Raw genomic sequence first — 27,270 nt, 5'->3', positions numbered from 1 at the left:
CCACTGTTTTAAAGTGTCTCCTGCTGCCAGGAGAGTTTAATGTTGGTTCCAGTCAAAAACCTGGTTATAGGCAAATATCGCCCCAAACTGGCTCTTAGAGCAGTTATTTTGGAAAGCTTGCATCCTTTATTTCCTCCTTTGGGATGTAATTTCTGTACCACCCAGCACTGCCGTCCCCAGAGCCTGAAAGCCATCTCTCTGAAAGGAAAACATCTGAGGTTCTTACTCCGGCTCCGAGTCAGAAAGACGCCTTGCTTTAGCTGCTCATTTGACTCTATCGGTGAGATAAAGGGGTTAAAGCCACAGCCGCCAAGAGGTTATATAGTGTGTTCAACGTTTACTGCTCTACTACAGAATGCTACAGCCAATTGATGTTTGTCTACTGTCTAGTTTTCTCTGGAAAATAAAGGATACTAAGAAGTAACATTTATAAGAGCGCCTGGGTGGCTCCGTGGATGGAGCCCCCGCATCAGGCTCCCTGCTCAGCCTCTAAAAAAGAAAAAAAGGAGAAGTAACAGTCTTAACCAACTGATGGAAATTGAACTTCTAAAATAATAAGGGTGAAAGGAAATAAGTTAGGATTCAAAGTATGCAAGGAAAATAGGGTGAGTTTTCGATAAGGACGAGAATACAAGGTATGCTATACAAAGGATAGATTTTTGTTAAGAAAATTAAAGGATAGTAACGTTCGTCCGTAGATGATTGTTTAAAGGTTAAAGTCTATTATGGAATGAAAAAATAAAACTCAACAACCACAGGGTTGATGGATAAAAGGAAAAGAGAAAAAGAGAGAGCCCTGTCTTGTATGGCCAAACTGGCCCAGATTGAATGGTTTATTACAAGCTTGCTTTATTTATTTATTTATTTGTTTATTTATTTATTTATTCATTCATTCACTCATTCATTCATTCATTATGAGCTTTAAAATGAATGAGCTTCCCAATCTCGAGCGCACCAATCCCAGAGCCGACTGGTTTTCTTTGTAAAGTTTTCCTGGGCTGTTGGTTTGCTCCTAACAAGAGATCTTAAAATATTTTTCTTTAGCTTTTGATTAATTTGCATAGGCAACAGTAATTTTTCTGTCTTATTTTATCATCTCTTGCACGTCATGTTGCCTTTATCATATCTTGGATGATTTAGGTAAACTTAGTTCTCCAGTAATGAAAGAATGACATTTTTTCAATCTTGTGATCTTCTATACTTATTTTTTAAATCTCCCGTGGTTACTTTGGCTAGATTGCTAACTAAATGCTGTCCCACAGTAGCCTGTGATCTTATCTAATCAAATGTTGAAACCTCTTGGTCTTTTTGACAGCTTCCCCGAATCAAATTCTAAACGGAATCTTCATGACCTTGAAGTGATCTTGAGATTTCGCAGACAATCCCTGGAAAATCTCGATTTATTCTCTCACCTTACAAGAAAAGGATGCTACACTAATCTGGTATATATTTGTTACCGTAAATTGTCAAATCCTTATATTGTCATACGTTAAACTGCACAGCCTCTACTATGTTCAATTTATAAGGACGGATGTTATTAGTATAAACATTTTAGAATTTATGTAAGGTTTCTGGAAATTTATCTATGTCCACAAAATGTCCTGATAGAATGTTTTTGGTCCTAATGCCAATTATTGCCTTAAAATGTATGTCACAGAGGCACCTGCGTGGCTCAGTCGGTTAGGTGGATGACTCCTGATTTGGGCTCAGGTCACGATCTCAGGCTCTTAGGGTTGAGCCCCAAGTAGGACGTCCTGCTCAGTGGGGAGTCTGCTGGAGGATTCTTTCTACCTCTCCCTCTGCCTCTCCCCCTTCTCATGCCCTCTCACCCTCTATACTCTCTCTCAAATAGATAAATAAATAAAATCTTTAAAAAAAAGGTATTTAAAAATGTTGTATGTCACAGAGGCTGTGAAATTTCCTTTGTTAGTTGCAATATAATATATTCTCATTAGAGCTTTCACCAAAAGCATTTTAAAGCTTTGGCCACTGACAGATAGTTTTTGTTTTATTCTGGGAAATCTCTGCAAGTTCTCACAATTAGCTACAGGCCAGATGCTTGTTTTCAAGAAAAGGGAGCCTCCTGGAAAGGACTCTGGCCATCACTCTGAGGTTCGGGCTTCTGACGGCATTAATACCCCTGAGATCACACCACTGGGCTGAGTGGGGACTTCCAGAATCCATGAAAAGCTGATGGGTTTGTGAAATTACTAACCCAACATCGAACAGGTCTGGAATTAACCACATGGGACTGAGCGGACTGGTAAAAAATAATTATGATCCCTTTCGTGACTTTTGCTTGGAATATTGCTGGTTTTTTCATGTGTTATTTTATGGATTTAAGGAACACCTTTTCTCTTTTCCCTTAAGTTCTGTAACTTAACAGCAATTTAGTAGATCACACTTTTGTAAATGGAAATAAAACATTTGTGTTTCTATTTGATCCCTCCAGAATTCAGAAATCCTTACTGAGTATTTTTGTATTCATGGCAATATTGTTACTTGTATAACTTCAAAAAGAATCTGTTCTCCTAAAGGGAACCCCCGTGCTGTCAGTGGGATCATAAACTGGTGCAGCTGCCGTGGGAAACACGATGGAGGTTTCTCCAATAATTACAAGTAGAAATACCATATGATAGACACCACACTTGTCTTTTTAAAGATTTATTTATTTATTTATTTATTTGAGAAAAAGAGAGAGAGAGACAGAGAGAGAGAAAGAGAGAGGAGGGAGAGACTCTCAAGCAGACTCTACACTGAATGTGGAGACTGATAAAGGGCTGGATCCCAAGACCCTGAGGTCACGACCTGAGCCAAAACCAAGAGTCGGATGCTTCACAGACTGAGCCACTCAGGCATCCCGAGCTGCCCCACTTTTGAGTATATGCCTGCAGAAAATTAAATCCTTATCTCAAACAGATGTGAGCAACACTCCCCTCTCCACGATTTTCACTACAGGATTATGCATAATGGCCAAGACTTGAAAACAACTTAACTGTCCATTGACTGATGAACAGGTAAAGAAATGTAGGCTATACCATGTTATATATCAATTATATCACAATAAAACCCAAAAAAGGAAAAGAATCTGTTGTCCTCACCACAAGTCATACTTGATAGCATTAGTTCGATAACCCAGGCTTTGACCGGAAAGTCATATTTGAAAATGATGTGCATTGACTCCAATGTGCCCGACTTTAAGTATCTGAGGTTTAGGTTATGAAGCCGGTGCCCACAAAACCCTGGCCAAGGTGCTTGGCTTTGTGGTGGAGGGGCCAAGGGCGGGCTGCCCCCAAATGTGCCACTTTGTCATATCAATTATTTTAAATAACAGTTGTATAAGAGACAGCATTTGCCAGAAGAACACTCAGACCCTCCTCTGTCCCCCTGAAGGCGGGAAACACATCTCCCAGGTGAAAGTTGCTCTCCTTGTACTAAGAAATAAAAAGACAACCCTATAACCAGAGAATTAAAAGCTGAGAAAGCTATAAAAATAACCTAAATAACCTTTGTTACTTTTTTTTTTTTTACTAAACTGTTACCTCGACCCAAATTCTGCTCAGGATTTTCTACTAATCAAAACTGCTAAATACATCTTTCCCTTATCCTGTCAATTCCTCACAAATTTTTGGTCTCTGTCTAAACTGTGTAACAACTGCCTGCCCTGGTCATTTCTTGGGGTCTCAATGTCATTATTAGGCCTCTGGGCGCAGGTAGTAAAACTTTGTGTGTGTTTTTTTTTTTTTTAATTCTCTGTTAACCGGTCTCACGTGAACTTAATTAGTAGTTTGGCTTGGAAGAGTTTTAGGGAAGTGATAGAAACTTCCCTCCCCAGCAGTGGTGAGTTAGGAAGGTCACCTCCTGGCAGGGCCAGGAATCTTAATAAACATTGGAGAGGAATTGACCCAAAACTGTTGGGACTTCTGGCAAAATCCCATGACACATTCTTGGCTTGGCTTCCTCGCCCCGAGAGGCCTTCCGAAGTCCCATCCCAGATGCCTCACCCAGCTTCCAACGAAATAAACTCGAAGAGACCTGTGTGTTTGGCACTATTGCTGCACGTACGGCCTTTGCACACCAGACTGATCTTATTTGATTATCTTTGATCAAACCTTAAAGATGGCTGGCGGGCGATCTGCATTCCCACGGAAAGTGATGGCACACCGTGGAGGCGTCCCACCTCTCTGGAAACTGGGTCCCCTTGTCTCACATCTCTCGAAGAGCTAGGATAGGCCTTTACTCGGGGCCCTGCAAGGGAAAGCAAGCCCAGGTGCTCCAAGCACTGTGGAGGTGCTCCAAGGTGCTCCAAGCACCATGGAAGCGTCCCATGTCTCTGGAAACTGGGTCCCCTTGTCTCACATCTCTCGAAGAGCTAGGACAGGCCTTTACTCGGGGCCCTGCAAGGGAAAGCAAGCCCAGGGACTCAGTACACACGTCTAAGGACTCATGCCTGCAGCCGCCTGGGCCTCTTAGGGACGGCGCCAGACCACGCACATCTTCCAAGCCATGACTCTGTCACTGCCACCCCGGCCCCCACTGGAGGTGCCCTGGGCCCAGCCTCCAGAGCTCCGGCTGCCCCCCCAGATGCAGACGGCGGGTTTATAACCTGCTTCACTATTAACCTTGGTTCCTTTCATTTCCTTGTTCTCCTTCCCTTGGCAGGTCTCTTCTCTCACAACTTCTGACTGGAGACTTCTCTCCACGGAAATCTGCCCAGGCTTTTGTGAAACTTCTTGGGAAATTTCAGACAAGGGAATAATGGGGACCATGCAGCCCCCCCCCCCCCCCCCCCCCCACTGAACTGAGATAAACATTATTGCAAACTAATGACATTTGAGATTCAACAGATGATGGCAGAAGCCTTCCAGGAGCTTCCCTATCTCCCTAAAAGCAGAAACATCTGGGAGTGAGGCTTTCGGGAATCCCCTCACCAGGGGAGAGAAAGCAAAGACCCACCCACTTGCTTTCCTAGAAACCTGTTTGCTCTTCCCATATAATTTTTTCTCCCCTGCCCCATTAGGTTAGTGTATGAATCCCCACCTTTAGTTGTTTAGAGAACCACTAAAACCTGGAGATCCCCCTGCCCTGGCATGATGTCAATTCCAATCGAAATCACTTGCCTGCAAACATTGAACCTCAGAGGAGAGAGGAAGATTTTGCTTCTGTACAAATACTAAATTATCCCAGGTTTGGGCCAAGGATGTCACTGTATTGTGCTCTCTCTAGGATGATGCTTCAGACGGATACAATGAGGACTTACTCATATGGATATGGGAAATCCTGCTGGTGCTGGGGTGGGAATGGGATTCTCTTCTGGGAGCTCATCTGGGCCTGATTTCCATGCCACAGAGTACGCCACGTCAAAGAAAATCTCTTCAGGTTCCACCAACCACCCGTATCCAGGACTCAGAGGCCCTCGCTACGAGCGGAGCTGTAAATGCCTCTCCATGATAACAGCACCTGTGTTTACTTCTTATGTATGTCATAATTATAAACAAAAGGAGAGGGGAAAAATAGGGAAATAAACCAAAATGTTTAGTATAATAAGATCTGATCAACTTCCAAAAACTAAAAAAAAAAAAAAAAATTTTTTTAAATATTTAATTTGTTTGAGAAAGAGAGAAAGAGAGAGCACGAGTTGGGAGGAGGGGCAAGGAGAAGCAGACCTCCCGCCGAGCGGGGAACCTATTGTGGGGCTCGATTCCAGAACCCCGACATCATGACCTGAGCCCGAAGGCAGAGGCTTAACCGACTGAGCCACCCAGGTGTCGCTCTTCCAGAAACAAACAAACAAAAATTCCAGCTATGGTAGCCTCATAATTGTAAAAAACGGTGTTAAATTAAGGCAAAGGTCCATCAGCCAGGGTTAAGGGTGTGGCCATGCTGTGGGCTACAAGGCAGATATTTATAACAGCTTTCTCCCTGAGTTCTGAATGCTGTGGGGATTTTACTGGATTAAGCCCCATCTACAGGATTCCAGAATAATTGTAAAGTCATCAAAATTCAGTAAACAACTTGTGGTAGGCACTGTTGCCATCATAAAATGTCAGGGCTTGAGAAGACGGTGTCAGGTGCTGACTTTTAAAAGGATCAGTGTCACTTTTTAATAAAAACATTTGTTTAGCGTCGCAAACATGCACGACATCACTTGTCCTTGCTTTGGGTTGTTTATTGATCAAATAAAAATGAGGATGGCCTCAGCTCTTATTCTGAGAGTCACAATTCTCACCTCTGTGGGTGCTATAGGATTCTCGGTTTGTACCTGGTTTCATGTCTACACGGATAAAGGCAAACATTCCCATTCTCCTTTGCAACCAAGTGTAGCCATTTGACTAAGCCCAGATCTACAAGAAATTATGTGCAGCCTCTGGGCCATGATCTTGCTCCTCCCTTCTTGGGCTTGCTCGGGCTGTGCTGGCGCATCACCCCATACCAGGGGAATGAGGACATTTTCTAAGGCAGGAGTCAGAAAGCTCTTCCTGTAAAGAGCCAGACAGTTAGTACTTTAAGTTTTGTAGGCTGGACAGTGTCAAAGAGAAACAAGGCCAGACACTCACTGACGTGGTGAGAAAAGATTTCTACTGGTAATACGGTATTGCAACGGGGAAGAAGGGACAGCAACACACAACTCAGCTCTGATGAGTGTAGACGTGACAGGGTGTTTTATTTTTATTTATTATTTATTTATTTATTTATTTATTTATTTATTTATTTATTATTTTATTTTATGTAAGTAGGCTCCACACTATGTGGGAGCCCAGCATGGGGCTTGAACTCTTGACTGTGAGCTGAGATCAGGAGTCGGATACTTAACTGACTGAGCCACCTGGGCACCCCATGTCTGGGCAGAATGAACGGTGGTGAGTGGAAGCCACAGTAGGGTCAGGGAATTGAACAATTATAAAAAGCAGAAAGGAGAGGTTGGTCCATGTAATAAAATCCATGTGTGTTTGCTGCCTGGCACCACTGATGTTAGGCTCCTACCATCCCAAGGGCCTGGGGTACGGGACCCATCTTCAGGTGTCATCTGGGACTAACAGTGAATGCTTCTGGCAGCCTTGAGTTTTCTCAGGCAGACACTTTGGGGGCTGGACAGGGTCACCCTAGGGATGCGGCCTTGAGCTGTTAGAAACTGCTTCAGTGTTCATCCAAGCCTGTGTAGGCTGCGGTTGAGATCTACTCAAGGAGAAGAGTGAGGGGAACCTGGCCAGAGTTAGGTCAGGGTGACAAAAACTTTGTCAATGGTCTTGGTGGAAACTGTCCTACTCTGATCATATGAAAACGGCCACGAACAATCTTTGAACAGTAAAACTCTGTCTACAAAAAACCGGCTCTGGACCTCATTTCACCCACAGTTTTAGTTGGCCCGTGATGGATCCAAAAAATGGAGAGAAGCTTGGTCCTTGGAAGATGGCCGAGTCCAAGCACTGAGACCCTAAAAATATAAAAAGCAAGAGAAATTTAAGTAGGAGGTTGGTATATCAGTGACAGAGACATCCGAAAGGCCAAGGAGAGGGCAGGAGGGCACCTCAAAGACAATAGAGGCAGAAACAGCCTCCCCACCCTCTACCCCTGCACCGCCTTGCAGGCAGGAGGGGAGCTCTGGGAGCCTGAGACCCTCTTCCTTAAGCATCCTTACCTCAGGGGGAGGTGGACTCCCAGCTCGCTAAAGCCATGCTTATCTGTGTCTCTGTTTTATTTATTTTTTTCTAAGATTTTATTTATTCGTTCATGAGAGACACACAGAGAGAGGCAGAGACATAGGCAGAGGGAGAAGCAGGCTCCATGCAGGGAGCCCAATGCGGGACTGGATCCCAGGACCCTGAGATCATGACCTGAGTCGAAGGTAGACGCTCGACCTACTGAGCCACCCGGGTGCCCCTATTGATTTACTTTGAGTGGCTTTATTGAAGTATAATTGATACAAATAAACTGCAAATATTTAAGGTATCCGGTTTGATCAGTTTGGATATAAGATCCGCCCCTGATACCATTACTACAGTTAGGGTAAGAGACCTATTCATCACCTCCAAGAATATTCTCTGTCCCTCTGTCTTTACTTCCATTTTTATTCCTGTGCTAAGAACACGTATCGTGAGACCTACCGTCTTAACAAAATGTAAGTGCACAGCACAGCGCTGCTGGTGACAGACACTCTGCTGTAGGGCAGGTCGCTGGAGCTAATCCATCTTGCATAACTGACATTTCGTACCAATGGAACAACTCCCATTCCTCTCCCCTGCTCCTGACAGACACTGTTTTATTCTCTGCTCCTGTGAGTTTGAATATTTTGGGTACCTCATATAAGTGAAACCATGCAGTACTTGCCTTCTGCGACTGGCTTATTTTACTTAGTACAGTCTTCTGTACTAAGTAATATGGTTCATACATATTGCCACATAGGAAATAATTTCCTTAAAAAAAGATTTATTTATTCATGAGAGACACACAGAGAGAGGCAGAGACACAGGCAGAGGGAGAAGCAGGCTCCATGCTTCCATGCAGGGAGCCCGACACGGGACTCGATCCCGGGACCCCAGGGTCATGACCTGAGCCAAAGGCAGATGCTCAACCACTGAGCCACCCAGATGTCCCTCCTTTTTTTTTTTTTTAAAGGATGGATAATATTGCATTGTACGTATATGCTACATTTTCTTTATCCATTCATCTGTCAATGGGCATTTAGATCGTTTCTATCACGTGAAAGTTGTGAGTAATCCTGCAATAAAACATGAGAGCACAGGTGTCTTTTTGAGACTTGAATTCAGGAACTCAGTTCTTTTGAACATACACAAGTAAGTGGTAGTCCTGTTTTTAATTTTGAAGGAATCTCCATAATGTTTTTCTTAGTGGCTTCACTATTTTACATTCCCATCAACAGTGGAGATGAAGAAGTGACGATGACTTGTAATCTTTTGTTTTTCTGAGGATAGCCATCCTAAACTGATGCAGGTGTCCTCTCATCGTGGTTTTGATTTGCATTTTCCTGATGATGAGTGATGTCGAGCACCTTCTCATACATGTGTTAGCCATTTGCATGTTCTTGGGAGAACGTCTGTTTTAAGTCCTTTGCCCGTTAAAAGAAACCATGTTATCAGGTTTTGTTTTTTTGCTATTGGATTGTAAGAGTTAATTTTATGTTTTGGATATTAACCCCTTATGAGATATACAGTATGATGGTTACTTTCATGTATCAACTTGACTGAGTCAGGGGTGCCCAGAGTAAACATTTTTTCTGGACTTACCTTTGAGGGTATTTCTAGGTAAGATTACCATTTGGGCCTGTAGCTTATGTGTGAGAAGGAGCTGGGCCAGAGGGGTGAGTACCAGAGGGGTGAGGAGTCAGCACCTGGTTAGCTCAGTAGACACTGTGATGTCACAGCTACACAGTAATTTCTGGAGGAAGGACAGTGGGCATGTCTGATGCCTGCTTCAGAGGGTAGGGATAAGCTGCAAAGACCCCAAGAAAACACCTTTATTCTTCCCACCTGCCTCAAGGTAACCTCTATCTGCAACTGGAATTCTGAGTCATAATGCCCTCATCTTTTTTTCCTCTTCCCTCCTGTCCTTCACATTATATTTGTTATTCTTCAGTATTGATTTTTGGTTTGATTTTATGCACAGCTTGAATTACTCCAAATTTTATTCAAAATGGTAGAAATACAGACACATCAGGAGGCAGAGAGGCAGGAGAGACAAAGAGAAAACGTGCCGTTACAGGGCTTCTCCTACATGCATTTTCATTTGGACTATAAAATAGTCATTTTAGAAGATGTATTTAAGGGGATAATTTCAAGGCAAGGAAGATGGAGTAGGAACGAAAAAGAGAGAGGAAGCAGAAAGCAAGGCCACTTTAACATTTCTCTTCGTGGTGCAGTACTAGGAAATGAAATGTATTACTGGAGTGGTTTCCTTTTTGTTTTATATTAAAACAGGTCAAGTGGAACCAGGATTATTACCACTATTCCAATAACTATAAGATTTCCATTGGTAACACTGACACTATTTTTGTTGTTAGTTTCACCTTGTGGCACAAATGCACCTGGAGGTGTCCTCCATTAAGTTTCAAATATGTTTGAACAGCTGGGCTTTTAGAAATATATTGATACTGGTATATATTTTATTGCAAAATTTATAAAAGAGAAGGGTAAAAGTTCGAACAGTTCCCAAGTGATGGCATTACTCATCATAGATATTTTGTGTATTTTTTTCCCTGAAGGAATTATCAGGCAGGAAACTGAATTTTCAAATGTGGAACAATGAAATGCAACCAGTGTCTGGAAAAAAATGCTTGAAGTGAAGGCGATTGCAGTTACGTTAGCGAATTTCTGATGGATTCTGTGACATTATCTGATAATAAGAAATGAAAAGGAGAATAACAATAACAATACATGCTTTACCCATCTTTGCTTTCTCTTCTCCCATTACTCATTTAAAATCTCCCAAGGTGCTGCTTTTCCTAAAGTGTTTATTCCGCAAAATATTAACCTTGCAAGCTCTTCCAGTAAAACAAGTAACAATGGACTCTCCACTTGCCTGTCATGAATCCAGCTGGGAATCATATTCTTTGGGCACATACGACGTGTATCTGGATTGTGGGGTCATGGGGTGGACTGCTGACCTGCTGTCAACACTCGCCTGCCTGGAGGTGATAGATGGCTTCCGATCGTCACAAATATATTTCCCCAGGTGTTCCTGAAATCCTTATAAACACAGCACATATCTCTTCCCCATTTTATTTATTCATTTTTTAATTTATTCTTATTTTACTTTTAAAAATATTTATTTATTCATTTGAGAGAGAGTGCATGTGCATGCACATGAGGGGGAAGGAGAGGGAGAGAGAGAGAGAGAGAGAGAGAGAGAGAGAGAGAGAGAGAGAGAAAATCTCTAGCAGACTCCCCACTGAGCACAGAGCCTCACTACCCTGTACCCTGAGGTCATGACCTGGGCTGAAATCAAGTCATGCTTAGCTGAATGAGCCACCCAGGTGCTCCTCTCTTGCCCGTCTTAAGATGGAGCCACTCCATTTCTTCTAACACATATCATTCCCTGTCCTCAAGAGTTTAGGCTTTGTATCCTCATTTGTTGTGGTGGATACAGGAGAAGAGCTTTTCGCTCATCATCACTGAGTACTTAGAAATTTGATTGAGGAGCCTGACGATTTTGAACAATAGACTGGCTTAGTCGGCTGTGTCTTCTCTAAGTTATGGCAGCTGCAACACTGCAAATTTCAAACCCCTGACAATGAAGCCTTGGCATCAGATCACCCTTTCCCCTGGGAGGAGAATCTGATTGAACTGATTGTGGAGAAAAGAGAAGCATCCTTGAATTCTCTAATGTTTCCATTTTGTGCCCCTTGCTGTTATTATTTGCTTATTAACCCTACATTTCTGGCTACTTAACTTTGCCTCTAATGGATTCCCATCCTCTCACGCTGCTCCCAGGCCCTGAGCACGCTGTGGTATTGTGATAGGTGGATGGTGTTATTGTCCCCAAGAATCTGGTTTCTACAGCAAGGATTTGCTGTTATAGATTTTATTTTCCGCTTTCTAAATTAGATGTAAGGGCAGGAAGAGGGATCAAAACAAAGTCTGTCAGTACATAGCAGACAGAGTACTTATATCAGTAAGTCGGAACTCACTCCAAAATTTGGCTCACAGCAATACACGTCTGAACATTTCCTACGAGACTCCGAGCCAAGTGCACTCACCTCTGAGCCAAAGGATCTTTTATTCTATGATTATCCATATATTGCATGTGAAGCAAAGGAACATCTAATGTAAATATATAATTTAAGTTTAAAGGCAATTAACACATTGCTTCTAAATTTATCTTCTTAAACAATTACAGTTAGAATTTCATTCTTTTTGAGCAGTAGAAAAGATGTTTCACAAAATGACATTTCTTCCCTGAATAAACAAAAACAACACAATTGTTTGCAAGTTTACTGAAGTAAATTTTTATAACACAAAAACGTAAAAATAAGGTGAATAAGACCCTCCTGCAGTTCTAGGATTAAGAGAAAAATTAGCGTTTGAATTTCATGGCACAAATGTGTTTATATTTACATATTTGTAAAACCAGAATCATACTGTTATGAAATAACATTTTACATTTGCTTAAATGTGAGCACGATTTTTCCCATTGGCCTCATATCTCTAGCATAATTTTTAATAGTAGACTCTTAATGTTTGGAGATGTTTTTAAGAAGCATATCCATTATATTCTAAGGGAAAATAAGGTATATAGAACCAGTTGTGTCATCTTTTTTTGGCAATTTTGTCTTTAATACTTTATCTGTTTACATATTCTCCCTTTGATGATTTATTTCATTTTTCCTTGAAACTTAGAAAGCACACACTTGACATTTCCATTCTTTTATGAGGTAGTTTAAAGACATTTTTCAAAACAGCTTTCAACATATAAGCTAATAGTATAATAATTACGATATAACAATAATACAACTAATAATGTAAGCTAACATTCACAGAGCAATATGATTTAGCCTGAGTCTAAAAATTATCCGTGTTAATAATGAAATATATCTTGTGAAAGATTCCAAAGTGAAATAAACTTTGCTAAGAGAGTGTTCAAAATAAAGTCTGGAGGATACTGGGGAAGCCGGGCCAGCCCAGCCGTCCTGGTTTAATTCCCCAAACACCAACAACTTTTGTCAACTGCAACTTGTCTGTTGTACCGGGAACCTCCCAGACCACGTCCCTCTGCTCTGGACTCAAGTAGGCACAGGGTTAATACCTGTTGGTTAAATAGCCAGTGGTGTATTAGGCAGGTCAACTCTGCACCAAACCGTAATTCTTTCAAAACAAATTATGCGACCACGTAGTTGGTGCTTGCACTGCCTACTTGCAATTCAGAGCACACTTTCCATTTCTGTTAACTGTGTCTCCTGGATTACAATCCCTAAGACGGCAGATAAATGCTCGCGGATGCTCTACAGCCTCTTCTTGACCAATGATCTATAGCTCTGAACACAAGATCATTTTACCTCCTCACAACTCTCATGAACGCTTGTTTGCACAAGCTGGGATGATCCTACTTATTAATGCTAAACTGTGTGTGTATCTTCTCACAGGAGTTACTTTTTGCATGGGTTCTCTTTGGAAGCACGCTCAACCCATGATTTAATTACTTGTTTGGCTGGTTGCAACAATCATTTGTTCATTTTATGTTGTAATACCACCATCTTAAGGTATTATTTTTTTTAAAGACTGATTCAAATATTTATAAATTAAAAAATCCATAAGACTGTTTTCATGTGGATATATTGATAGTTTATTTCTCAGGACTTCGGATATCTGGGGGCACATTTCATTGCCTGTGTGAACTATGAGTTGTCAGTTTCTCTCAAAGCCTTAGATGTTGGACTATAACCTTGGTGGCCTCATGTTTTAAATAATAATAATAATGTTGATGACAATAATAAAAGTGCTCACGTGGGAAACACTGGTAACTGTCCACGAAATAGTGGTACCAATTTTTTCCCATGTACTTCTTTTTTTTTTTTGAGATCTGGGGGCAGAGGGAGAGAGAGAGAAGCCCAGAGGGACCTCGTGCTTAGCACAGAGCCCAACATGGGGCTCAATCTCATGACCCTGAGATCATGACCTCAGCCCAAATCAAGAGTTGGATGCTTAACCTACTGAGGCACGCAGGCACCCCCCTCACACTCCTTTCTAGCCTGTGGCACCCACCCCTCAATGTTGTATGGGCTTACATCTGAGAGTCATCTTCTCCAAGTGCTGCATTTTGTTAACAACCCCGAATCTCTGTGGGTTCACTGAATCCCATCCTCTACCAGCCAATCAAGGACTTTGTTCCAGAAATTCTTCCCTGGCCTTCAGGTGCCAGTGTCTTTTCTCTCCAAAATGGATCTTTCCTTAGAACTCCCCACTCCCCACCTCTTTTCTCTGCGTCTTGTACCACCAGCTCTACCAGAGAGCTATCTGTGCTCATTGTCTCTGAATTCTCTCCTCCATTTCTCTTCCACACTTCTCCCAAGGCGGCATTCACCACCACCACTGCCAAAGCCACCAAAACCCTTCTTGCTGTTAAATCCAGTCATCACGCTCAAGTCATCGCCTGACTTGTGCCCAAATAATTGCTGGATGCAGCTAATGCTTCCCTCCACCTTTAAATCTTTTATTGAGTAGTTTCTAGTAGTTTCATGCTACTGATTCCCCTGCCCCCCCACTTCATTCATTCATCCATTAACTGGATAGTTTGCTACATATATCCTCACTTCTCCATATTCTTGAAATTAGAACATCCTGGCTCTTTTCTCAATTCCACTTTTCCTGTTGATAAAACCAAAGTCTCGGACTCATTTTGTTTTTCATTTCTCTCATACTCCATATAGAATCCACCAGAAAATCTTCTACCTTCAAAGCACATCCAGAATTTGGCCATATCTCCCGCCAACCCTATGACCCTGTTGCAATTCACCATGACATTTTAACTGGGATGTGGTAATAACCTCCGAACTGGTCTTCCAATGTCTGACTTTGCTTTCTGACCTACTTTGTCTATTCTTAGCATGGCAGCCATTTAATTTCCTCAGGAAATGTCACTCCTCTCCTTCAAATTACCACCGTCTCCTCTCTTCACGGCCTGTAATGTCCAGAGGCTTTGCAAAGGCCTGGGTGATGCTGGACTGGCCACCCCTTCCCTCTGCCATGGTAACTCCTGCAGGGATCTCCTTGCTCACCCATCTGCAGCTCCCGGGCCACCCGGTCTGTTCCTGTGCCTGCCAAGCACCTGCTCATTCCAGAGCGTTTCCCCCAGATGCCAGGAGGGATTCCCCCAGAAACTTTCTACTGTTCTTTCTTCAATGTCTCCTTCCAAGTGAGGTCTTCATTAGCACCATTTTAAAATTGGTGACTTCCACGTCCTGAGATTCCCTAGTCTTTTTCTCTGCTTTATTTTTCTCCCTAGAGCCTGTAAGTTTCTAACCTAGACACTGTTTTGCTAATTATCTATGCTCCCTCCTCTCCCCATCCCCCCCCCATGCAAATCTTATGAGGGGTAGAGGCTTTTGCCTCTTGTATGTGTTATTGGGTTACTGGAGACTGAGATCACCAACTGGCATACAGAAGGCACTTTATAAAAATTTTCAAGCAGATGGAAGATATTATATCACAGTGGACTATAGGCAAATGGGCCTGGAAATGTGACAAATATAAAATTGCATGAAAAACATCTTTCAAGGGCTCCTGGGGGCTCAGTGGGTTGGGCGCCTGCCTTCAGCTCAGGTCATGATCCCCGGGTCCTGGGATCTAGCCCCACATCAGGCTCCCTGTGCAGGGGAGAGTCTGCTTCTCCCTCCTCTTCTACTTCTCCCTTTCTTGGGCTCTTTCTCTCTCAAATAAATAAACAGAATCTTTTAAAAAATATTTTATTTATTTATTCATGAGAGACACAGAGAGAGAGAGAGAGAGAGAGGCAGAGACACAGGCAGAGGGAGAAGCAGGCTCCCTGCAGGGAGCCCGACGTGGGACTCGATCCTAGGACCCTGGGATCAGGCCCTGGGCTGAAGGCAGATGCTCAACCGCTGAGCCACCCAGGGATCCAATAAATAGAATCTTTAAAGAAAAAAGAACATTTTTCAAATCTGTCAGCGTACTGCTAAATGTATATATAAACTCATTTGGATGTAATAGCAAGTCTCAATGAGACCAATTTTCTGAATGTGAAGCCACTAGGAACTCTGGCTATTCTCTGTGTCCCCCTAACCCTCCCCTTTGATGGACATGATCATGTCTCTTTGGGCACCTGGTTTGGGGCTGCGTGTGCCTCGGTTCAGGGGACTCAGCGTGATCTGTGTGCATCACATCTCTTATTTATCATTGTGGTTCAGAATTTATACTTTCTTACCTTTTTGAAGGCTGAGGTGAATATTATTTTCTGGGTGTATATGTTATTTGAAGAACGATGCTTTTCCCATTTATCATGAATACTACTGTTCTTTCCCTAAAGATCCAGGGCACCTGGGTCTACCCTTACCACTGTGCAACCTTTCCTGAAACAGGAGTAGCACATTCAGCTCTGTGTCGGTGCCTGGATGGAGAGGCCGAGCGCTCCTCGTTCCCCTGGTGGTGATTATATTCCTCCTTTTAAATTTGAAGTTTAAATCTACTGATGTGTGCAGCTCCTGGTCAAATTCCTGCTGTCTCTGAATTATCTCATATGGAAACTGGACTGGGGACAGAGTTTCTCTATTTCTAGACAAGAAGATAAGAAATTCATTATTTGAGATTTATTTCTCTCTAAATAAAAAAGAACAAATGAACAATTATTGTCTCCAGATTATAAAACTTAGTAAGCTTCTTACTTAGTAAGAAGAATATCCTCTTTAAAAAAAAAAAAAAGAATTATTTAAATTCAATTTAGTTAACCTATAGGATATTATTAGTTTCAGGGGTAGAATTTAGAGAGTCATCAGTTGCATCAGTTTAGAATATCTTCTAAACTTTGAATGTAAGTATTATAAGGTGTCTACCTCCATCTCTGGAAGCACTCAACGCATTGGGATGTCGGAGTGAAGAGTTGATGTATAAGAATGAGGATTTATACTGACAAAGGGATACAGAAACTGAACAGGAGAGGAACAGCTTTCAATGGCTGGTTGACTTAATTTGAAGTGCTTTATCTTTCCGAGATTTGAGAAAGGTGATGTGAGACATAAATTAAATCCTCATCCTTCTCACCAACGGCCTTGTTCTCCCTTTGGTAAGAAAGTGACAAATTACCAGTGTAAGCTGCAAATTACAATAATTCCCATTTCAGCTTCATATATACTGAAACTTATAGAAATTCCTTTTGGGCTCTAGCAGTAGTCTTCAAGGTTGTTGTGAGAGGCATTTTATTTAGTCTGGAATGTTTAACATTTTCATAACTGGAATCAGACAGTCCGGGGTTTGGATTCCACTTCTTTGACCATCTAGCTCCGTGATGTAAATAGTTAAATTCTAGCCATGGGTGTTCTTATCTGTAAGGTTAGCAACTATCTTGCAAGGTTCATAATTGGTTGAGATAATGTTTATAACTTCTCAGAGGTGGTACGTAGCAGGCTTGAAATGTGTGCAGGTGATTACAGGAAGATTATTCATGCTCATAATTGCTGTTTTGGTGAAATTGAGTATTGAATTCCTATCTGGACACCATCATACAGTGAGCACCTCCTCCATTATTTTGTTCACTTTTTTTTCCTTCAGAATTGTTTGGAGCAGAGGTGATCAGTGGGGATACTATAGATTTGGTGTCATGGTTGGAATATCAACTCCAGTAATTTTCTATTCCAGCAGAAATGTGTGGTTACTTGGACAAGAAAAAAAAGGAAGAATCAATCCAACTTGCAGGATCTTCTATTTTATTGGAGAAAATAAAATCATAATCAGTATGTTCAATCATGGGTGAACCAATAATTCATTCCTTGGATCAGAAATTGCACCACACTTTTAGCTGTAAACTCTATCCCTCCTAAAATCAATTGAATAAACATAGACTGTTGTAGAATATCAAATACATATTAGGTTTTCTTACAGACCAAACTTCTCAGCAAGAGATAATTAAACTATCTTTTTTCTATCATTAGCAGACCATGTAAGGCATCCCTTTAACTGGTGAAGAATGATGATAAGTTTTTAGCTTTTAAGGGTTGCTTTTAGGGTCTCATTCCAACTCGAGACAACAGGAGCGAAAACACGCGGGGAAATGTGCAGTAGTGTTTCCTGGGTTATACCCAAAAGCAAAGTAATCATAATCATGATCTGTATGCTCATTCATTGGAACCCTCCTCGGAATATTTCTCAGAAGGCACAGCAGAAAAACACACTTGAGATATGAGCACGTTTTAAAAGGAAAATGCATAACCTGGAGCAGTCCATGGGACTTAATTTGTGTGTGTTTGATTGAGATTAAAATGACACTTTGTGTGCTCTCGGAGGGGGAGGCGGCCTCGGATCCCAAGGCGCTGGGCACAGAGTGAGCATGGCTGTTGTGATTCCACTAAAGTGCAGAAGTAAAACCCCAGGCTGCAGGGGCCTAGTTTCGGATATCTCATCAATATTTCTGTGCACAGAATATTAGAAAGTGATTAACAACTCTCTATGCTTTCATCTCAAGACTGTTTTCTTTCCTCTCGGGGACAAAGCACAGGCAGCTGTACCCTGTTATTTTATGAAGCTGTAGCACAGTATTTAGAGATTTTGCCATCTTAATCGGCTTCGTTCCAGTGAAATAATAAATGCATAGGGAGAAATTTCAAAAAAGGAAGAAAGCGAGATAACACTACAATTCCAAACCTAAGACATTAGGCAAATCTCTAGTCCTCAAACCTTCAATTTGTCAACAGCAAACAGCTGATGGAGAGAAAGGTTTTATTCATACACACATACCTGCGTGCACGTGGCCCTACACTTCTATTTCGTCTTGGGATACACAAGCCTATTCTCCTGTGTCTAGACATCCTTTATGTCATTTCATATACTCCCGTGTATAGGCGTCCTTTGTGTTATTTCATATAATTTTCAACTGCATAGTGTGATGTGGAAAAGGTGGATTCAGAGAGCACCATGAAAATATAGGCAACGTGTCACAGACCTTCTCCTAATATATGGTTGACTGAAGGCATCTAAAGATGAAGCCGCACATCCTAAAGGTTGGTTTCAGAGACCAATGAGACATTGTAGCATCCCATTTTAGTAGAAATTGTGGCCTTATGTATGAAAACCCAAAATATTTTTTGGGGTGCTTCCGTTTGGGCGAGGGACTTTTCCAAGAGTTTGAAGTAAGATTTTTGTCTGTCAGAACCTTAAAATCAATTTGATATTATGTCACAAAGCTTGGAGAAAGATGACATCCACCTCCTTCAATCTCTCTTCACTTCCGGTGGGTGTTCATGCCTACTATCACCAGGAGCCAAAAATTCTTTGGCTGTATTCTCCGACTTTTCCAGTCATATGCCTGAGAAGGACAATAGGGAGAAGAGAGTCCCAAGAGAGGGGAAGCAGCTGATCAGGAAAATGCCTCCATGCTTCTTGCCACATTTCAGACTTTGCCAGGCCCCTGGCACTCATGCTACTTGAGAAGTTATGGTTTTAGGCCGGGGGTTGTGGTTTGATTTCCATAGAATAAGGGGTAAAGAAATAGGTTAGGTAGTTCAACAAAAATCTGTTTGCCTTTCTATGCTTTTCTTCATACTTTTTCATTCCTAGAATGCTGGGGGAGATAGAGAAGGAATTTTTAAAAAATCCTTTCTGTTATACAACCTTAGCTATTTTTACTCCTCTTCACCAGCATTTAGTTTTGAAAAAAAAAATCAAACATATACAAATCCAATGAAAATAGTGAAATGACCATCTGTACCCATCTAGGTTTCACAGTTGTGGACATTTTGCAACAATTGTTCTGTAAATATATTTCTATCAACTTCTGTCTATCTGCCCTTAACAGAGTGTTTCTAAACCAAGGAACAAATTAAGTTTCGCACATCACATCACATTTGTTATTAGATTTCGTTAGCCTCATTTACCCTAGAAGAGCCCCCCTTACTTTTTAATTTCAAGGCATTGAACGTGGGGGATATTGAACTTGTCGACTATCCCCCACTGTGGACTTGAGTGCTTCCTCATGGTGTCATTTACCTTGCTCCTTCCTCCCCTGATTTTCTGTAGCTTCTAAGTGTAATCTAACTGCTTGATCAAATTCATATTTAAATTTTTGGCAGTCATACTTCAAAGGGAATGCTGTACACATCATACTGTGCATATTTTAAGAACTAAGCAGTTAATTCTCTGATTTTCAATATGAGTAAATAAGACCCAGTGAAGCAACAAGAGTAGCCTGAGGACATCCTCCCTAAGATGAGTGTCTCAGAAAGAGAGTCTGGGGAGTCACAGGTCCCTTGCTCCAGCAAAGCTGTAGAAGACTTTGCTTCTTCCATTCCCAATTCTGTCATCAGTTTTCCTAACTTGGGCATCCAGAGTAAAAAAATTCAAAGAGTATCCTGAATATAGTTTTCCCATGATAGATCCTAGGGGTGAGACAGGCTCACAACCATGGCCTGATTCAAGTCCCCAGCTGGTAAAGTCTCAGTGGCTCCTATGGCTGATTACTAGTGATCCTTACATCTGGCACTCATGGCATCCTTGGAAGACTTGTTCAACGCACAGCTACTGGCCCCACTCCCAGAATTTCTGATTCAGCAGGTGTGGGGAGGAGCCTAAAAATTTGCATGCCTAATAAGTTCCCAAGGGATGTGGATGCTGCTGGTCCAGGAATTATACTTTGACAACTCCATGCTCAAGGTTCCAGAGTCCTATGTTGGAATACAACAGAAGTCCTCTTTTAGGCCAATTCTGTTTGTTAACACCGTGAATGAATGGGAAGCTTAGGAGATGGGGTTCTAAGACCTGTACTTGAACTTCTGAATTTCCACTCCATGTGTAATGGTTCCTAACTTAGTCTCTCCACCTGTTAAACAGAAATGTGCATATCAGATTACCTCACAAATTGTTAAAGACCAACTAGGCTGTGAATGTGAAAAGATTTTATGCTAGAAATAGTTCTGTAAAATGCCACTTAGAGACTCATATCCCGATGTCAGTGCCCTGAGAAAACAGGAACTGCACCTGGGATGGTGGACGGGCCTGCGACTGGACCACAAGGAGACTTTTAAAAAATATATTCTTTTTTATTTTTTTTTAAGAGAGAGAGAGAGAGAAGGAAAAGGAGGAAGGACAGAGGGAGAGGGAGAAGCAGTCTCCCTGCTGAGAAGGGACTCAATCCTGGGACTCAGGGATCCTGACCTGAGCCAAAGGCTGATGCCCCAAGGAGGAGACTTAATACTGACTTGTGTTTAGTCCTGGGAGCAGATAGAGAAAATTAGCTAGTGACAAAGGTGAGGTGAGGAGGAAGGGAGAACAAATTTTACTTATTTACCGATCTTAGTGATATGAATTATCAGCTCATATAAGGGGGAAAGAAGGGACAAAAGGTGGAAACGTTGAAACCCACCATCACTACACAGACAGATACACATTTTTCTCAATACCATGATTAATTCCTGACTGAAAAATCGGTGCCATGGATAAATACATGAATTCTATTAGGCTTTCAGAAAATGCCTTTGCCTTCTAAATGATTAAACTGGAATTATGGCATGATAGAGATGAACTTTTGGGTTGGACGGAATGCCCTCCACGTGACGTCCCTACCACCCGGATGGTGCACAAGAAGGCAGTAAAGCTTGGTGGCTCTTCCTTTTCATGACTCATACATTTCACGATGCTTTCTGGGGCTAAATGGTGCTTTTGGTGAACATACTTACATAGCAGGGTACCTGTCACAGATTAAGTATTCGTGACACTCAATTGATGTGTGCGACGTGTGTGTGCTAGGATCGTAGAAGAATGTAAGATACTACCTCTCGTAGCATGAAGTTCATTACATTAAAGACAAAAAGAAATCAACAAGAAATCTAGGTGCTGATTATATTTATAGATTTTTAAGCCCCTGTTGTATCCTATAAGCATTCGGGATTGTTTAAATTGCCCCCTCCAAGTTCAATTTTAATGCTATTATGATTGATGATGCTCCTGGTTTCTCATTAAGAGGTTTTTCGGCTTTACTTGGAACAACTCATCCCAGACTGACGAGGCCATAAAATACAGTACTCATTTTCTTTAATTTATCATCTATGGTCTGAATATTCCTTTGTGTATCTCACTGTAACGGGGCACCTCTGGAACAGGGCAGCTCTCCTGAGGATCCTGGCAAGCTGGAGAATCTTAGAATGTGAAGTCCCCACATGCCTTGGCTGTTAAACCCGGGCTTCTCTTTACCTAGATCTGGGCATACATTCCAGGCAACCCAATAGACACTTGTGATGAGGGGTTGCTGACATCGTCGTTGCCCATTCCTGTCGCTGAAAAGAAGCCAACATTGAAGGGTCTCGGGCCCGACATTATCCTCTTAACTTGTTGATTCTGCTCAAGGATTGGCAAAATTTCACGTGAAAGGACAGAAATCTCTTTGCAGGTGTTGTCACAAATGGGATTATTGGAGGCTACGTCTCCATTTGGTTTCCGATGGTTCACTTGAGGGATGGGCTTCTAAACGATGAAATCAAATCCCAGTTTAGTGGCCAATCCAAAGCTATGGGGGTGAGAAATGAAGGGGATGAGAAGGATTTCACAAGTGATGTGAGGGATTCCAGCGAGCAGGAAAATTGCTACCGAAAAATCAGAGACCTCTAGACAATTAAATATCAAAATGAGAATGTCAATAACCTAAAGCTAGTTTGACACCAAGAATCACCCATTATGGCGCCTTGCTCTCCTCCTGGCATAGCGAGGCTTTAACATGAGTTTCAAAGGTTTCAGCCAGCCAGAATTAGTTGCAAGCAATACCTGAGAGAATGGTTTGGGCTCATCCTCTTCTTTGGCGTATTATGGGATGACTCATCAAACAATTCCCTCCTGAGCAAGTCACTCAAAGAAAGATCAATTGACTCACAAAGTTGATCTGCATCGTGCACACAGATCGTAGCTCCTGTAACCCTGTTTGCTTGTTAGCTATCATTTGAGAGAAATGGGAAGCAAAAAAGAAGCAGGAAGCTAATTTAAAGCAAAGTAAGCAAGTGCAAGTGGTTCAGGCATTTTCTCTGGATATTTATCAATCCGTGGTGGCCTGAAGTGGAGTCCTGAGGGAGGAACCATTTACACTAAGAGATTTATGGGGCCAGGCCCTGCTGCATGGGTAGGAGTTAATGAAGATGCTAAGAAGAAAGAATTGACTTTGGGAGCAGAGAGTGGAGCTCATTTCAGATAAGGAACCAAGTTCCATTAAATGAAGAAAACAGAAACAGCGTACGGATGACATCGTAACTTCTTCAAAAATTTGGGCTAATGATACTTGGAATTTAAGTCAACTGATAGCGCAAGGTGGAGTTTGGTTATAATTAATCAAAAGTTTAAAAGCACAGTGTGCAGAATGTTTCAAAGGGTCCAGTCAGCAGGTTGCTTGTTCTGAATGGGGCGAGCGTCAAGTAGGAGAGGCCAGGGCTGCTGCCCGCAGCCAGGTACCGGAAGCAGAAGCCCTATGCACACAGTCAGCCAGCCAGGATGCTCCCCAAGACCCAGCTTCTGTTTTCCAAGACAAGGGCCCTCCATTTTATTTTATTTTATTTTATTTTATTTTATTTTATTTTATTATTTTATTTTATTATTTTATTTATTTTATTTTATTTTTATTTTTATTTTATATTTTATTTTATTATTTTATCTTATTATTTTATATTTTGTTTTATTATTTTATATTATTTTATTATTTTATTTTATTTTATTTTATTTTATTATTTTATTTTATTTTTTATTTTTTAAATTTATTTTATTTTTTATTGGAGTTCAATTTGCCAACATATAGCATAACACCCAATGCTTATCCCATCAAGTGCCCCCCTCAGTAGGGCCCTCCATTCATAGGAAGAAAGGCAGCCCCCTAGTTCACTCATGTTTTCCTCGTGTTCTGCACAGTGTTGACCAGTGCATGTGTGTGTTTCTATTTTCAAAAAGGAAGACAGTTCTCAGTGATCACCTTGTGAAGAAAATAACTTTTGAAGTCCCCCTTCTCTCAGCATCTCTCAGCTGCATGGCAATGATCTCGATCTTTCCCGTCACTCTTCCTTCAGGTAATTTTTCTGACTTATTAGTTTGGCCGATTATGTCACAGACAACATTCTTGACTGCTACCGTCTTGTAATCAAGATTGTTTCTTTATGGTGAGATCTTTAAATCACTGGAGAAGTAGTCATCGGCTGCTTCCCACATCCCACAAGGCTCGCTCCCCTTTAGCTGCACCTGAGGCCTGGGGTTTGTGGTTGTTGGAGGAGCTCCAGGGAGCGAGCCCTGCTCACTCCTCAACCCCATCTTTCTATTCCAGGGGAAAGCACAGCTCCACTTGAAAGCCCTGAGATGTGGGAACTGGTTTCCATGGTGGTGGTGGGGGAATTGGGTTTCATTAATGTTTCTGTTGGCAAAATAGTTGTTAGCTCCACGGAGACTTCTTCCATTGAATTATTTCTCAGAAATAAATACCCAAGAGTTGGATTAATAGCTTAAAGATTAATAACTTCCTCTTAGCTCTTGAAATATATTCCCATTATGTTTCCCAAAATTGTACCAATTTGCAGTGTTATTGGGAGGGGATTAGTGTGATTCTGTGTGTCTCATTTTGGATTAAATCCTAACATGTATTTAGATTTATGTTAATTTAATAGGTGTAAAATTGAGTTTCATTGTTGCTTAAATTTCTGTGCTTTCATTACAAATGTTCTTGGACATTTTCCATATGTTTCTTTATTGTTTCTATTTTCTAATTTGTGATGGTTCCACTCATAATAATTACCCATCTATCTATTGGAATGCTGATAATTTTCTTACAATTTTAGAGCCATTACAATTCTTGTGAAAGAGATACTTGCTAATTGCAATAACAATAAATATGTACAGAGAAGCATAAAGAGGTGTGATGCTGTCATCATCGAGAGGCCTGTAGTGAGAACAAGGTGGACTGAAAACAAGGGCAAATGGGCATCATCTTCCGTTATGTCATCTAACGGAGGGTAGCATCGAATAAGGTACAGTGGCTCGCATGCCCACAGGCCAGGAAATTGCTGTCAAGTTTTTGTGTGACAACCCGTGTTATACATTTTGCAAATAACTGTGCATTTTCTTTCTACCTTGCCTATGTGAAGTTTTCTCTTTGCACACAAAAGTCACTTTTTCCACCATAAAGTTTACCAATGCCACTCAGGTGGGAATCTGGAATATTGAACATAGTCAGTGGTGGTGTGATAACGTTATATGAGACAGATGGTAGCTACACCTGTGGTGAGCACAGCAAAACTTGTCAGATCGCTTTGTTTTCCATCTGAAACTATCGTAACGTTTTGTGCCAGTTTTACTCAAATAAAAACAAATAGAATTATTTCAAAATCTATGGGATAATCACACACTCCTACTCCACTGATGCCCGACCTGAGCCTTTGACTAAGAAAGTATGACCAGAAGTGGTGTTGTCACATTCAAGAGAGAGTTTTAAGAGGTGATGCGGCTCTGCAGTCTCTTTTTTCTTTCTTTCTTTCCTTTTCTTTTCTTTTCTTTCTTTTCTTTTCTTTTCTTTTCTTTTCTTTTCTTTTCTTTTCTTTTTTTCTTTCTTTTCTTTTTCTTTTCTTTTCTTTTCTTTTCTTTTTTTCTTTTCTTTTTTTCTTTTCTTCTTTTCTTTTCTTTTCTTTTCTCTTTTCCTTTTTCTTTTTTCTCTTCTTTTCTCTTCTTTTCTTTCTTTTCTTTTCTTTTCTTTCTTTTCTTTTCTTTTCTTTTCTTTTCTTTTCTTTTCTTTTCTTTTCTTTTCTTTTCTTTCTTTTCTTTCTTTCTTTTTTCACGGTATCAGAAATATCTAGACAGGTTTGCTCTTTCAGCCTGGAAACCCAAATCAAGACTCGTGCAATAGCAATCCAGACAATCTGTGATGTAGATATAACATGGGTGAAAAAGAAATATTTTATTTCTATAAATCATTGAGATTTTAGTTTTTTTTATTATCACCATGAAACATAACCTAATCTGTCTGATAAAGTCACATACCTTCTAGAAGGGGTTGCATAATTCCTGTTAAATTTCTTTTTAGTTATTATATGTTTGTATCATTGTTGTAAACAATACACATTATTTTACCCTGTTTTCCTATTGATGATGGCTTTATAATGCAATCAGATTTATACTTGGTTTTAACTTTGATTTTTTTATATGTTCCAACCAAGTATTTGTACTGTCTGTAACATTTATCTGGTGTTGGTTTCCTTTGTCGTGTCATTACTATTCCCTGCGTGCTTAAAACTTCCAAAAGTAAGCCTTTAGTCCAGACTTCCCTTTTGAGCACCAACAGTATAGTATATACCTCAGACTTGATTTCTCTAAGTTCATCCATGAACTCTTTAAAAAAAGAAATACTTCTTCATTTTACCCGCAAAGATTTTATTTGCATATCTGCTCTTCTGAACACCAGCAATGCCAGCACCCAGTCACCCATGTCTCCAACGTGCTTTGACTCCCCTCTGCATCCCATCAGTGAGACTGACTGACCCTACCTTCTGGAAGCCTTTGAAACATGCTGCCTCCTTACATTTACACTATATGGGCCTAATTTCAATCCTGCATAATTAACCACTTGAACAGCTATGATAGTCTCATCCATCTCCAGCCCTTTCTTTACATCATTACCAAAGGCAGGTTGTCTACAACCCGTTTTTTACTACTTTTAAAATTTTTCCATCATTCCCCATCATTTCCAGGGTAAAGTCATTGACTTGTACTAGTTGACAAGAGCATTTCAACTCTATGATTACTTACTCATCGTTTGAGGTCCAACAGATTCCTTGTAAGAACAGAAGACAGACAGGTCAGGGAAAATATGCTCAATAGGGTTCTATCTCCTTGGGAGTTGGCACCGGCAGCTGGAATCTGGGGTACATGGGAAATAAACTGGGGTTTCTCATGTCTGCTCATTGTGATGAAATGCCTGGCCAAAAAAGTATTGATCCACTGTCATAAACCTTTGAGGTGCTACTACATAAAGTCCTCAGCTGCAAGATTAGGAGCCTCAAAAATCTCACTCCTACCTACAATGCCCATGGCTTTGCCATGTATTTCTCAGGAATACTGACAACTTCTCATTGCCAACACACAGGGTTCAGAGGGCCATCCACCTCCTACCAGGAAGACAAACAGATGAACGTGGACTTTAGTAGGTGATCCCAATACACCATATGTAACACCTTCCACCTTGATGTCATTAATGTTTATTTATCTTACATTATTTCCAGCCACTCTAGCTTTTTGTTCAGCAATATTAATATTGTCTATAATTCATTGCTTTTTGTTTGTATCTTTTATCTTATACATTTACATTGCTTTTCTTTCTACGTAGAGTTCTGTTTCTGCTCTTTTGTATCTGGGAAATGCCTATCAACCAACCGAGTGTAGTTCAAATATGAGGTATCTTGTATCACATCTGTCATCATAGGCATTTGGGGCGTGATCTCTACATTGTACATATACATATTAATGTCTCAATTGTCACAGTATATATCAAATATTTATTCACATATTTATCTTCCTAGTTAGAGTATGAGATCCTTTAGGAAAAGGGCTTTGTCTTTTTCATCTCTTTCAAATTGTCACTCAAGAAATG

General features: G+C 41.0%; 1 long non-coding RNA gene across 1 annotated transcript in view; it reads right to left on the bottom strand.

Moving 5' to 3' along the window:
- Positions 1–6,742: 6,742 nt before the first annotated feature.
- Positions 6,743–27,270, bottom strand: part of LOC112925824 (uncharacterized) — a 33,212-nt gene continuing 12,684 nt past the window's right edge. The window contains exon 3 of the long non-coding RNA XR_003236214.2: positions 6,743–7,435. This is a non-coding gene — a long non-coding RNA (uncharacterized lncRNA). The remainder of the gene's footprint in view (positions 7,436–27,270) is intronic.

The sequence above is a fragment of the Vulpes vulpes genome, chromosome 5, assembly GCF_048418805.1.
Source record: "Vulpes vulpes isolate BD-2025 chromosome 5, VulVul3, whole genome shotgun sequence".
Taxonomy (NCBI): Eukaryota; Metazoa; Chordata; class Mammalia; order Carnivora; family Canidae; genus Vulpes; species Vulpes vulpes.
Note: the sequence above shows the minus strand (reverse complement) of the source record. Positions and strands in the feature narration are given on the sequence as shown.